We start from the raw sequence: 12,408 nt of genomic DNA, 5'->3' as shown, positions 1-12,408 counted from the left end.
AAGCTTCAGCACTAAATGAAGACACGGTTTTAAGATGGACTAGCTGAAGTTGTGGGCAAAGACAGCATGTTGTTGCTTTTTGGCGAAAGCTTACTGAAGAAATATGGACCAGCTAGAAAAAATTACATAGCACAGAGATTGAGACAACTTGCTCGCAGACTGCAAAGAGCCTATTTTTGTCTTGCTGTATGACTGGGAATTGCAGATATGTTCTTCAAAAGATTATGCCGTGTCTGAAGCATCAATATAAACGCTTATAGCTCACAGCTGAAAAGAACACTTCCTTACTACAGAAGTACGAAACCAAATGACAAACTATCAATTTGAATACAACACAGCTTCATAAGAACTGCTCAAACAAGGACCAATAAAAGAGAAAACTGAAGACCGTGGCCTTAATCTTACAAGTTTGAAGTTAAAACAAGTTTTGCAAACAATACATGTGAAAGAATGTTGTTATGCCTGAATATTAAAAAAAAATTAGTTAGTGTTCCCAGAAACTTGAAATTTGGCATTGTTGTTTATATGTCGACCTAGTACCCAAATATATATAGACATTCTGGAAAACGTTATTTGTTTAGGATTATGGGGAACGTGGATATGGGGACCTTATTATACATGTTTTCACATATATATTTAAATCCTAAACAAATAACGTTTTCCAGAATGTCTATATATATTTGGGTACTAGGTCGACATATAAACCACAGTGCGAAATTTCAACTTTCTGAATGTTCTATGTACCATTGTTAAATATCTAGTTATAAGTTCTTTTTTAGTTATACTTTTAAAACGACAAGACATGAACATGTATGTCCTTTTTTTATTTTTTTTTATTTTATTGTTGTTATGTTTGTTTGTTTGTGTGTGTGTTGATCGATTTAATTTTTTTTAAAAGTTAGTGTTCCCAGAAACTTTTATTATATATATAATAAAAGTTTCTGGGAACACTAACTAATTTTTTTTAATATTCAGGCATAACAACATTCTGTCACATGTATTGCTTGCAAAACTTGTTTTAACTTCAAACTTGTAAGATTAAGGCCACGGTCTTCAGTTTTCTCTTTTATTGGTCCTTGTTTGAGCAGTTCTTATGAAGCTAACTCTGACACCAGCCGGTTATTTGGGAACTCGTTTTCAACTGCTTGCAGAAAGTTGAAATTTGGCATTGTGGTTTATATGTCGACTTAGTACCCAAATATAAAAAGACATTCTGGAAAATGTTATTTGTAGGATTTGAATATATATATATGAAAACATAATAAGGTCCCCATATCCACGTTCCCAAAAAGCTTGTCTGAATATATAATATATATAATAAAAGTTTCTGGGAACACTAACTTTTTTTTTTAATATTCAGGCATAACAACATTCTTTCACATGTATTGTTTGCAAAACTTGTTTTAACTTCAAACCTGTAAGATTAAGGCCACGGTCTTCAGTTTTCTCTTTTATTGGTCCTTGTTTGAGCAGTTCTTATGAAGCTGTTTTATGGGATAGGGGAAAGGGGGGAGATGGGATAGAGCCACTTGTTAATTGTTTCTTGTTCACAAAAGCACTAATAAAAAAATTGCTCCAGGGGCTTGCAACGTAGTACAATATATTACCTTACTGGGAGAATGCAAGTTTCCAGTACAAAGGACTTCACATTTCTTACATACTGCTTGACTAAAATCTTTACAAACATTGACTATATTCTATACAAGAAACACTTAACAAGGGTAAAAGGAGAAACAGAACCGTTAGTCGCCTCTTATGACATGCTGGGGAGCATCAGGTAAATTCTTTCTCGTCCCAACCAATATAAGACTCCCCCTAACCCGCTTCATTGAAAGCATGGGGTAATTTTGACCCGGTTGGTAATGCATAGGAAACGGAACTGGAATTAGGAATATGTACACGCATCATACATTATACGCATTGTACACATCTGCAGTCAGCAGATATTATGTTTTCGCCTATGTTTGTCACTGTCGATCATAATGATGAACTACCTGGAGTTGTGAGACAAGATGTCAGGAGACAATGTTTTCGCCTATGTTTGTCACTGTCGGACAGTGCAAAACTGCAATGACAAACTGGTTGCCCTTATTGCCAGTGTCTCATCAAGTGCTGTAGCTTTGATCGCACATTCAAAGTTGTTCTATTTTTAAGACAGTCATTTTGACTGATTGCAATTTGAATTTGTTTTCCAGATGGGTAGGTGCCTCTTTGTAAGAGATGTCCAAAACAAGCTTTCAAAGCTTGTATTTCGGCACTAGACCAGCCGGTCTTCGTTAGCTTTGTCCCTTTGTCTTTAGAAGTTGATAAATGGCGGCCAATCTTTCTTTTTTTAGGACGACATGTTTTCATCTCTTCTCTGTTTAGCTTTGTCTCACTGTACTCAGAATCAGAGTCATGGCTGGCAAGCTTCCTTTTTCTAGGACCTGTTTTGCTCTCCTCATTAGAGAGCTTTTGGCTTGTTTCCTCAGATTCAGAGTCTGAGAGTAAGACACGGCTGGCAAGCTTCCTTTTTCTAGGACCTGTTTTGCTCTCCTCATTAGAGAGCTTTTGGCTTGTTTCCTCAGATTCAAAGTCTGAGAGTAAGACACGGCTGGCAAGCTTCCTTTTTCTAGGACCTGTTTTGCTCTCCTCATGAGAAAGCTTTTGGCTTGTTTCCTTAGAATCAGAAGAAGTAGTGCCTGTTCTTGCAGACACAGGCATAACAACATTCTTTCACATGTATTGTTTGCAAAACTTGTTTTAACTTCAAACTTGTAAGATTAAGGCCACGGTCTTCAGTTTTCTCTTTCCCTTGTTTGAGCAGTTCTTATGAAGCTGTTTTGTATTCAAATTGATAGTTTGTCATTTGGTTTCGTACTAGTAAGGAAGTGTTCTTTTCAGCTGTGAGCTATAAGCGTTTATATTGATGCTTCAGACACGGCATAATCTTTTGAAGAACATATCTGCAATTCCCAGTCATACAGCAAGACAAAAATAGGCTCTTTGCAGTCTGCTGGGCTATACGCGATATGTTATGTATGTATGCATGGCCCTGGGTCTTGTTGTACGACCCTGGGTCTTGCTGTACGACCCTGGCTCTTGCTGTACGGCCCTGGGTCTTGCTGTACGACCCTGGGTCTTGCTGTACGACCCTGGATCTTGCTGTACGACCCTGGGTCTTGCTGTATGACCATGGGTTTTCATGTCACGTACGACATACAAATCACGATGTTCAAAGTTTTGACGAATTGAGTGTGACTACGATTCGTAAAACTTGAAATAGGAAGGTGTTATTGCTGTGTTTGATCGGTCGATCTTTGTTTAATGACAAAACAATTAATAATGCCAAGATTTTTAATGTGTACATAGTTCCTTTTCAGCTTGTGATTTATAACTCGTTGTGACAAGTTAAAGTTTGTGTAAGCCCTTAATAGACTCTTTGCAGTCCGCTGGGCTATACGCGTTATGTATGTATGCATGACTCTGGGGATTGCTGTATGACCCTCGGTCTTGCTGTATGACCCTCGGTCTTGCTGTATGACCCTAGGTCTTGATCAACAAGGATCTGCATTTTTACTCAATATTTTCCACGAAGTACTGGGATCCTTGTATTTCTATCTACTCTGCTTTAATCTTGCTAAGACAATTATGTTGAGACGTCATAAATCAGTACTGGTATATTCTCGGAATTGCGGTCTGGTACCCTGTGATATCAGTTTGAAAACTAGGGAAGGAGGCGATGTGAAGTGCCTTTAGTCGCTGCTGTCACAGTGGAAAGATTGCTAATTGGAGAAATGATTGCATGCAGAAAACGTGGTGATTATGATCCCACGTGACATTTTTACCGCCTTTCATTGTGTAAAAATAGCTTAAACGACAAAACAATTAATAATGCCAAGATTTTTAATGTGTACATAGTTCTTTTTCAACTTGTGATTTATAACTTGTTGTGACAAGTTAAAGTTTGTGTGGGCCCTTAATAGGCTCTTTGCAATCCGCTGTACGACCCTGGGTCTTGCTGTACGACCCTGGGTCTTGGTGTACGACCCTGGGTCTTGATGTAGGACCCTGTGTCTTGCTGTAGGACCCTGTGTCTTGCTGTAGGACCCTGGCTCTTGCTGTAGGACCCTGGCTCTTGCTGTAGGACCCTGGCTCTTACTGTAGGACCCTGGCTCTTGCTGTAGGACCCTGTGTCTTGCTGTAGGACCCTGTGTCTTGCTGTAGAACCCTGTGTCTTGCTGTAGGACCCTGGCTCTTGCTGTAGGACCCTGTGTCTTGCTGTATGACCCTGTGTCTTGCTGTATGACCCTGTGTCTTGCTGTATGACCCTGTGTCTTGCTGTATGACCCTGTGTCTTGCTGTAGGACCCTGGCTCTTGCTGTAGGACCCTGTGTCTTGCTGTAGGACCCTGGCTCTTGCTGTAGGACCCTGTGTCTTGCTGTACGACCCTGTGTCTTGCTGTACGACCCTGTGTCTTGCTGTAGGACCCTGTGTCTTGCTGTAGGACCCTGTGTCTTGCTGTAGGACCCTGGCTCTTGCTGTACGACCCTGGCTCTTGCTGTACGACCCTGTGTCTTGCTGTACGACCCTGTGTCTTGCTGTACGACCCTGTGTCTTGCTGTACGACCCTGTGTCTTGCTGTACGACCCTGGCTCTTGCTGTACGACCCTGGCTCTTGCTGTACGACCCTGGCTCTTGCTGTAGGACCCTGGGTCTTGCTGTAGGACCCTGGGTCTTGCTGTAGGACCCTGGGTCTTGCTGTACGACCCTGGCTCTTGCTGTAGGACCCTGGGTCTTGCTGTAGGACCCTGGGTCTTGCTGTAGGACCCTGGGTCTTGCTGTAGGACCCTGGGTCTTGCTGTATGACCCTGTGTCTTGCTGTAGGACCCTGTGTCTTGCTGTAGGACCCTGGCTCTTGCTGTTGGACCCTGTGTCTTGCTGTAGGACCCTGGCTCTTGCTGTAGGACCCTGGCTCTTGCTGTAGGACCCTGTGTCTTGCTGTATGACCCTGTGTCTTGCTGTAGGACCCTGTGTCTTGCTGTAGGACCCTGTGTCTTGCTGTAGGACCCTGGCTCTTGCAGGACCCTGTGTCTTGCTGTAGGACCCTGGCTCTTGCTGTATGACCCTGTGTCTTGCTGTAGGACCCTGTGTCTTGCTGTAGGACCCTGGGTCTTGCTGTAGGACCCTGGGTCTTGCTGTAGGACCCTGTGTCTTGCTGTAGGACCCTGTGTCTTGCTGTAGGACCCTGGGTCTTGCTGTAGGACCCTGGGTCTTGCTGTATGACCCTGTGTCTTGCTGTATGACCCTGTGTCTTGCTGTATGACCCTGTGTCTTGCTGTTGGACCCTGTGTCTTGCTGTAGGACCCTGGCTCTTGCTGTAGGACCCTGGCTCTTGCTGTAGGACCCTGGCTCTTGCTGTAGGACCCTGTGTCTTGCTGTAGGACCCTGTGTCTTGCTGTAGGACCCTGTGTCTTGCTGTAGGACCCTGTGTCCTGCTGTACGACCCTGGCTCTTGCTGTACGACCCTGGCTCTTGCTGTAGGACCCTGGGTCTTGCTGTAGGACCCTGGGTCTTGCTGTAGGACCCTGGCTCTTGCTGTAGGACCCTGTGTCTTGCTGTAGGACCCTGGCTCTTGCTGTAGGACCCTGGCTCTTGCTGTAGGACCCTGTGTCTTGCTGTAGGACCCTGTGCCTTGCTGTAGGACCCTGTGTCTTGCTGTAGGACCCTGGCTCTTGCAGGACCCTGTGTCTTGCTGTAGGACCCTGGCTCTTGCTGTATGACCCTGTGTCTTGCTGTAGGACCCTGTGTCTTGCTGTAGGACCCTGGGTCTTGCTGTATGACCCTGGCTCTTGCTGTAGGACCCTGTGTCTTGCTGTAGGACCCTGTGTCTTGCTGTAGGACCCTGTGTCTTGCTGTAGGACCCTGGGTCTTGCTGTATGACCCTGGCTCTTGCTGTATGACCCTGTGTCTTGCTGTATGACCCTGTGTCTTGCTGTATGACCCTGTGTCTTGCTATATGACCCTGGCTCTTGCTGTAAGACCCTGGGTCTTGCTGTACGACCCTGGGTCTTGCTGTACGACCCTGGGTCTTGCTGTACGACCCTGGGTCTTGCTGTACGACCCTGGGTCTTGCTGTACGACCCTGGGTTTTGCTGTATGATCCTGGGTCTTGCTGTAGGACCCTGGCTCTTGCTGTACGACCTTGTGTCTTGCTGTATGACCTTCGGTCTTGCTGTATGACCCTCGGTCTTGCTGTATGACCCTCGGTCTTGCTGTATGACCCTCGGTCTTGATGAACAAGGATCTGCATTTTTACTTAATATTTTCCACGAAGTACTGGGATCCTTGTATTTCTATCTACTCTGCTTTAATCTTGCTAAGACAATTATGTTGAGACGTCATAAATCAGTACTGGTATATTCTCGGAATTGCGGTCTGGTACCCTGTGATGTTGGTTTGAAAACTAGGGAAGGAGGCGATGTGAAGTGCCTTTAGTCGCTGCTGTTACAGTGGGAAGATTGCTAATTGGAGAAATGATTGCATGCAGAAAACGTGGTGATTATGATCCCACGTGACATTTTTACCGCCTTTTGCTGTGTAAAAATAGCTTAAATGACATGTCTTAAAGCTCTGCTTAAACTCGTAGTAAACCTCAGTGTTTACGCAGGTTCCCAGCTAATCGTGTATAAACTTGTCTTGCAAAGAAGCAGAGTAGATAGAGATACAAGGATCACAGTTCTTCGGGGACATTATTTTATCCTCTTTTCTTTTTAAAACCTGGTTTTTACAAACAGGGGAAAGTACCTCATCAATTCCAGAGCCTCACAATTATATGTCCTTGTAAACATGGTTTATCAGAAGGACTGGTGACATACCTTCATTGGTAATTTTTAGGTTTTTTTAGTTTGCAGCGTGGGGCGTTTTGAGACGGCTCTGTGTAGTCAGCTGGACGTTAAGCAATGTTTAATAATATATATAATATGTTGCAAATCGTCACGCTAATGGGATAATTGCCTAACTCACTTTTGCAAGTTTTGAGAAAAAGCGATTTGTTCAACAGCCTCTGCATTGAACTTTGGGTTCTGTACTTCAGTAGAATGAACTTTAATCCAAATCACTTCCATGAATGTATTACTATTGATCTTGTTTACCATGGGATGCACATGCATAGACAGAAAAGCATGAGTATGCTGTTAAGATAACTGACTTATGAGTTAGGCAATTTTGCTGACATGGCATCAGCAACAGTTTCTCTTTGCAATTTCTTTTCGGAATTTTTTACAGATGATTGACACAATTGTTGGCGTTATTATGGAACCGTTGTCGCAAAACTATCTAACTCTGAGTTAGGCAATTATCCTATTAGCGTAATGAAATGGGCGACCCTGGAAAGGCTTGCAAGAGACAGACAAAAGTGGAGGTCCTTTGTCGCTGCCCTACACGCCACCAGGCGTGAAAGGCAGTAAGTAAGTAAGTAAGTAATGAAATGTATCATCAGATTTGATTTTGGTTATTTTTTTCCATTGAAATGCTTTTTTGATTTTGAATTTTGTTCCCAGGGTCCGCCCTGGGAGGTGGGGGGGGGGGGGATCTCTTATTTTGGGTTCTTAGTCACCTCATGCGCCCCAATGGGATAAGAACATATTTTTAGGTGAGCCTCTATTGTCATTTTTAGTCACCCACCCAAAGGAAAGGGGGGTGACTGTTACTTTTGTCAGCGTCCCTGCCTGTGTCCATCCGTCTACACATACGGTTGGGTGATTTTAGGACCCGTGGTCCTTTTCTTGTTTATTTCTTTTTTTCTGCCTCCCCATGGTTCAGTCACCTGTTTCACTTTTACCATGGACTTTGATTCATGGTGTTTAAGAAATAACGATTTTCGATGTCAAAATAAAAGCTGAGTTGTGATTAATGTTTATTTCAGGTAAGAATTAACTTGGTGCGTAATTACACAACACGAAAAAAGATAAATGCAAGTACAAAATTGGAAATATATTTAGTTTGATAATCTAATTCAATGAAAAGCCTGATTTCTGTACTTTTTTTTCTTGTTCTTGTTTTCTCTACTTGAGCACGTTTTTTTTTCTTTGAGAAGTATGTGTCCTCCGACTACGCATGGCTGTCTGTGTTAAAAGTATGTGTCCTTCGACGACGGTCGGCGAAGAATGTTTTTAGCGACTGTTGGCGAAGGTTAATCATGCTTAGTGACATCATATTTCTTCAAAATCATGTTTTTTTGGGTGCGATTATTTTTTTGCAAACATATTACAAGTTAATAATTTTCGGTTCAATGACTATACATAAGACTGTATTATCTTTAATGTTCTTTTTAGTTATCAGTAGATTTAAATGACTGTATTTTATTTTCGGTAACAATCCACCTTTTTGCAAGACGAGGTATGTCTTTTTCTTTAAAACAATAGTTGCTTATGTTATTGTTTGTGTTGTTGATGCTGGACTAATAAACAACAGTATCTGTTTAAAACCTTCATGAACAGTGTGTATTGTGCAAACAGGGAGTGACTGCAAGCGAGTATTGTGCTCTCTCTCTCTCTCTCTTGCTCTCTCTCTCGCTCTCGCTCTCGCTCTCTGTGTGTGTGTGTGTGCTATTTTTTTCCGCAAATATGTTCTTGCTCTCTCTCTCTCTCTCTCTCTCTCTCTCTCTCTCTCTCTCTCTATCTCTCTCTCTCTCTCTCTCTCTCTCTCTCTCTCTCTCTCTCTCTCTCTCTCTCTCTCTCTCTCTCTCTCTCTCTCTCTCTCTCTCTCCCCCCCGCTCTCTCGCTCTCGCTCTGTGTGTGTGTGTGTGTGTGTGCTATTTTTTTCCGCAAATATGTTCTTCAAAAGATTATGCAGTGTCTGAAGCATCAATATAAACTTTATAAGCTCACAGCTGAAAAGAACACTTCCTTACTAGTACGAAACCAAATGACAAACTATCAATCAATCAATCAATCAATAGAATTTATTTCCAAAATGCAAAAGCACATGATTTTGTTTTAAATGTTGCAGTAAATCATATATCCACGTCCACACTCACATTCACACCCAAATTGTCACAGCATAAGAAACATGGTTAAATACTATTTGCACAACCGACTATCAATTTGAATACAACACAGCTTCATAAGAACTGCTCAAACAAGGACCAATAAAAGAGAAAACTGAAGACTGTGGCCTTAATCTTACAAGTTTGAAGTTAAAAAAAGTTTTGCAAACAATACATGTGAAAGAATGCTGTTATGCCTGAATATTAAAAAAAAAGTTAGTGTTCCCAGAAACTTTTATTATATATATTATATATTCAGACAAGGTTTTTGGGAACGTGGATATGGGGACCTTATTATGTTTTCATATATATATTTAAATCCTACAAATAACATTTTCCAGAATGTCTTTTTGACTCACATGCGAAGCAAAAGTGAGTCTATGTACTCACCCGAGTCGTCCGTCCGTCCGTCCCCCCCCGTCCGGACGTCCGTCCCCCCCCGTCCGGACGTCCGTCCGTCCGTCCGGAAAACTTTAACGTTGGATATTTCTTGGACACTATTCAGTCTATCAGTACCAAATTTGGCAAGATGGTGTATGATGACAAGGCCCCAAAAAACATACATAGCATCTTGACCTTGCTTCAAGGTCAAGGTCGCAGGGGCCATAAATGTTGTCTAAAAAACAGCCATTTTTCCCATTTTCTCTGAAGTTTTTGAGATTGAATACCTCACCTATATATGATATATAGGGCAAAGTAAGCCCCATCTTTTGATACCAGTTTGGTTTACCTTGCTTCAAGGTCAAGGTCACAGGAGCTCTTCAAAGTTGGATTGTATACATATTTTGAAGTGACCTTGACCCTGAACTATGGAAGATAACTGTTTCAAACTTAAAAATTATGTGGGGCACATGTTATGCTTTCATCATGAGACACATTTGGTCACATATGATCAAGGTCAAGGTCACTTTGACCCTTATGAAATGTGACCAAAATAAGGTAGTGAACCACTAAAAGTGACCATATCTCATGGTAGAAAGAGCCAATAAGCACCATTGTACTTCCTATGTCTTGAATTAACAGCTTTGTGTTGCATGACCTTGGATGACCTTGACCTTCACATGTATTTTGGTAGGAAAAATGTGTAAAGCAGTTCTTAGTGTATGATGTCATTGCTAGGTTTAGTTATTTGACCTTGACCCTGAAGGTCAAGGTCATGTAAAGGTCAAGGTCAAGCATGTGAGTCGTATGGGCTTTGCCCTTCTTGTTATATTTGGGTACTAAGTCGACATATAAACCACAATGCCAAATTTCAACTTTCTGCAAGCAGTTGAAAACGAGTTCCCAAATAACCGGCTGGTGTCGAGTTAGCTTCATAAGAACTGCTCAAACAAGGACCAATAAAAGAGAAAACTGAAGACCGTGGCCTTAATCTTACAAGTTTGAAGTTAAAACAAGTTTTGCAAACAATACATGTGAAAGAATGTTGTTTCACCTGAATATTAAAAAAAAAAGTTAGTGTTCCCAGAAACTTTTATTATATATAGTATATATTCAGACAAGCTTTTTGGGAACGTGGATATGGGGACCTTCTTATGTTTTCATATACCTAATAATAACATTTTCCAGAATGTCTTTTTATATTTGGGTACTAAGTCGACATATAAACCACAATGCCAAATTTCAACTTGCTGCAAGCAGTTGAAAACAAGTTCCCAAATAACCAGCTGGTGTCAGAGTCCCCATATCCAATGTATTATGTCTATATATATATATATATATATATATGTGGGCGTCTCTGATACTGAGCACAGACCAAAAATTGATAGGTGTACAACTTTGGGGATGTGTTTGGACACATTGCTGCAAATATGACAGAACCAAATGTTATTCATTTGCCTTCTGAGGCATTTTATTAATAAAATGAACGCTCAATATTACACAAATCTGTTCTTGTGAATTTATAATATATTTTTGTAATCCGATGAGCGAGTCAAAATGGCGACGAAATGTGTGACATCGGTCAACACGCAACTTTGAAGTGCTCGTTTTTTTAAATTACACAGTTTTCAAATGCGATACAGGTGTTGAAAATACCACAAAGGATGAAAGTTAAATGATGCTAAGCAAAGTTGAAAATGCTGCAGAAAAATTGTAAACAGGTTTTCTGCAGTAAAACAACAGCACCGTTTTACTGCAGCATTCTTGATTTCAATTTTACTGCAGTAAAATGTTTTGCTCCAGAAAAACCCGTTGCTTCGGCGAAAGATGACATTATTCAGAAATGCTGCAGAAAAGACAGTTTTTCTCCAGCATTTCTGTTTTTCTGCAGAATAACTGAATAATGCCAAAATGCTGAAGAAAAAGTGTAAACAGTTTTTCTCCAGTAAAACAACATCTCCGGTTTACTGCAGCATTCTTGAGTTCAATTTTACTGCAGAAAAAAACGTTGCTCTCGCGAAAGATGACATTATGCAGAAATGCTGCAGAAAAGAACGGGTTTTCTCCAGCATTTCTGTTTTTCTGCAGAATAACTGAATAAAGTCACCATCCGCCAAGGATAGGTGGGAGTACGAAAGAAGCCAGCGCGTTTCAGAGATGAAAAATGGTATCTATCAAGTTCTCTCTCTCTCTCTCTCTAATTACTAATTATGTAAGTATTGTAGTTGTAGTAGTAGTAGTTTTTATAGTAGATTTAGTCCCTCTTTAGGGCGAGGGCCAGATGCAAAAAAGTATACCAATGCTTATTCTGTTACCCTCGTAAAATAAAGAATTGTCATTGTCATTGTCATTGTCATTGTCTCTCTCTCTCTCTCTCTCTCTCTCTCTCTCTCTCTCTCTCTCTCTCTCTCTTTCTCTCCCTCTCTGTGTCTCTCTCTTTCTCTCTCTCTCGTTTAGAATTCTGATTGATAGCGCTTTATACACAACTTTTCTTATTTTATTTTCATCAGCAAGTGTTTACTGTGTACTATGACTGTCTGCTACCCATAAAGTGCAACCATGTACACACCACCAGTCAAACCTGTTACAGGCAGTTTGCTTTAGCAGAGCTGTAAGACATAATTTATGTGTGTGTTACAGTTCAGTGACGGAAAAGGTGATTGACAGATCTCGATTGGGTGTGGCAGAAAGAGTCGAGAAAGTCAAAGAAGACAGCAGAAGTGCAAGGTACGAATCCAACAAACTTGATGAACATTCATTGTAAAGATCCCCCCCCCCCCCCCCCCCCCCTCTCTCTCGCTCTCTGTCTGTCTCGCTCTCTGTCTGTCTGTCTGTCTGTCTGTCTCTCTCTCTCTCTCTCTCTCTCTCTCTCTCTCTCTCTCTCTCATTTACAGGCATTTACAGCTTTGTTGCGTCTGTGCAATCTACTCTATAATTCTTAACTCATGTCAAATGAACTTACATTTTTCATTTAAGCAATGTATTGTATGTAAATTGAT

General features: G+C 41.4%; 1 protein-coding gene across 2 annotated transcripts in view; it reads right to left on the bottom strand.

Moving 5' to 3' along the window:
- LOC138973754 (uncharacterized) overlaps positions 1–12,408 on the bottom strand; it is a 279,057-nt gene that overhangs the window by 123,618 nt on the left and 143,031 nt on the right. The window lies entirely within an intron of this gene.

The sequence above is a fragment of the Littorina saxatilis genome, linkage group LG8, assembly GCF_037325665.1.
Source record: "Littorina saxatilis isolate snail1 linkage group LG8, US_GU_Lsax_2.0, whole genome shotgun sequence".
NCBI classification, from domain to species: domain Eukaryota; kingdom Metazoa; phylum Mollusca; class Gastropoda; order Littorinimorpha; family Littorinidae; genus Littorina; species Littorina saxatilis.
This window is presented reverse-complemented; position numbering and strand designations above follow the sequence as displayed.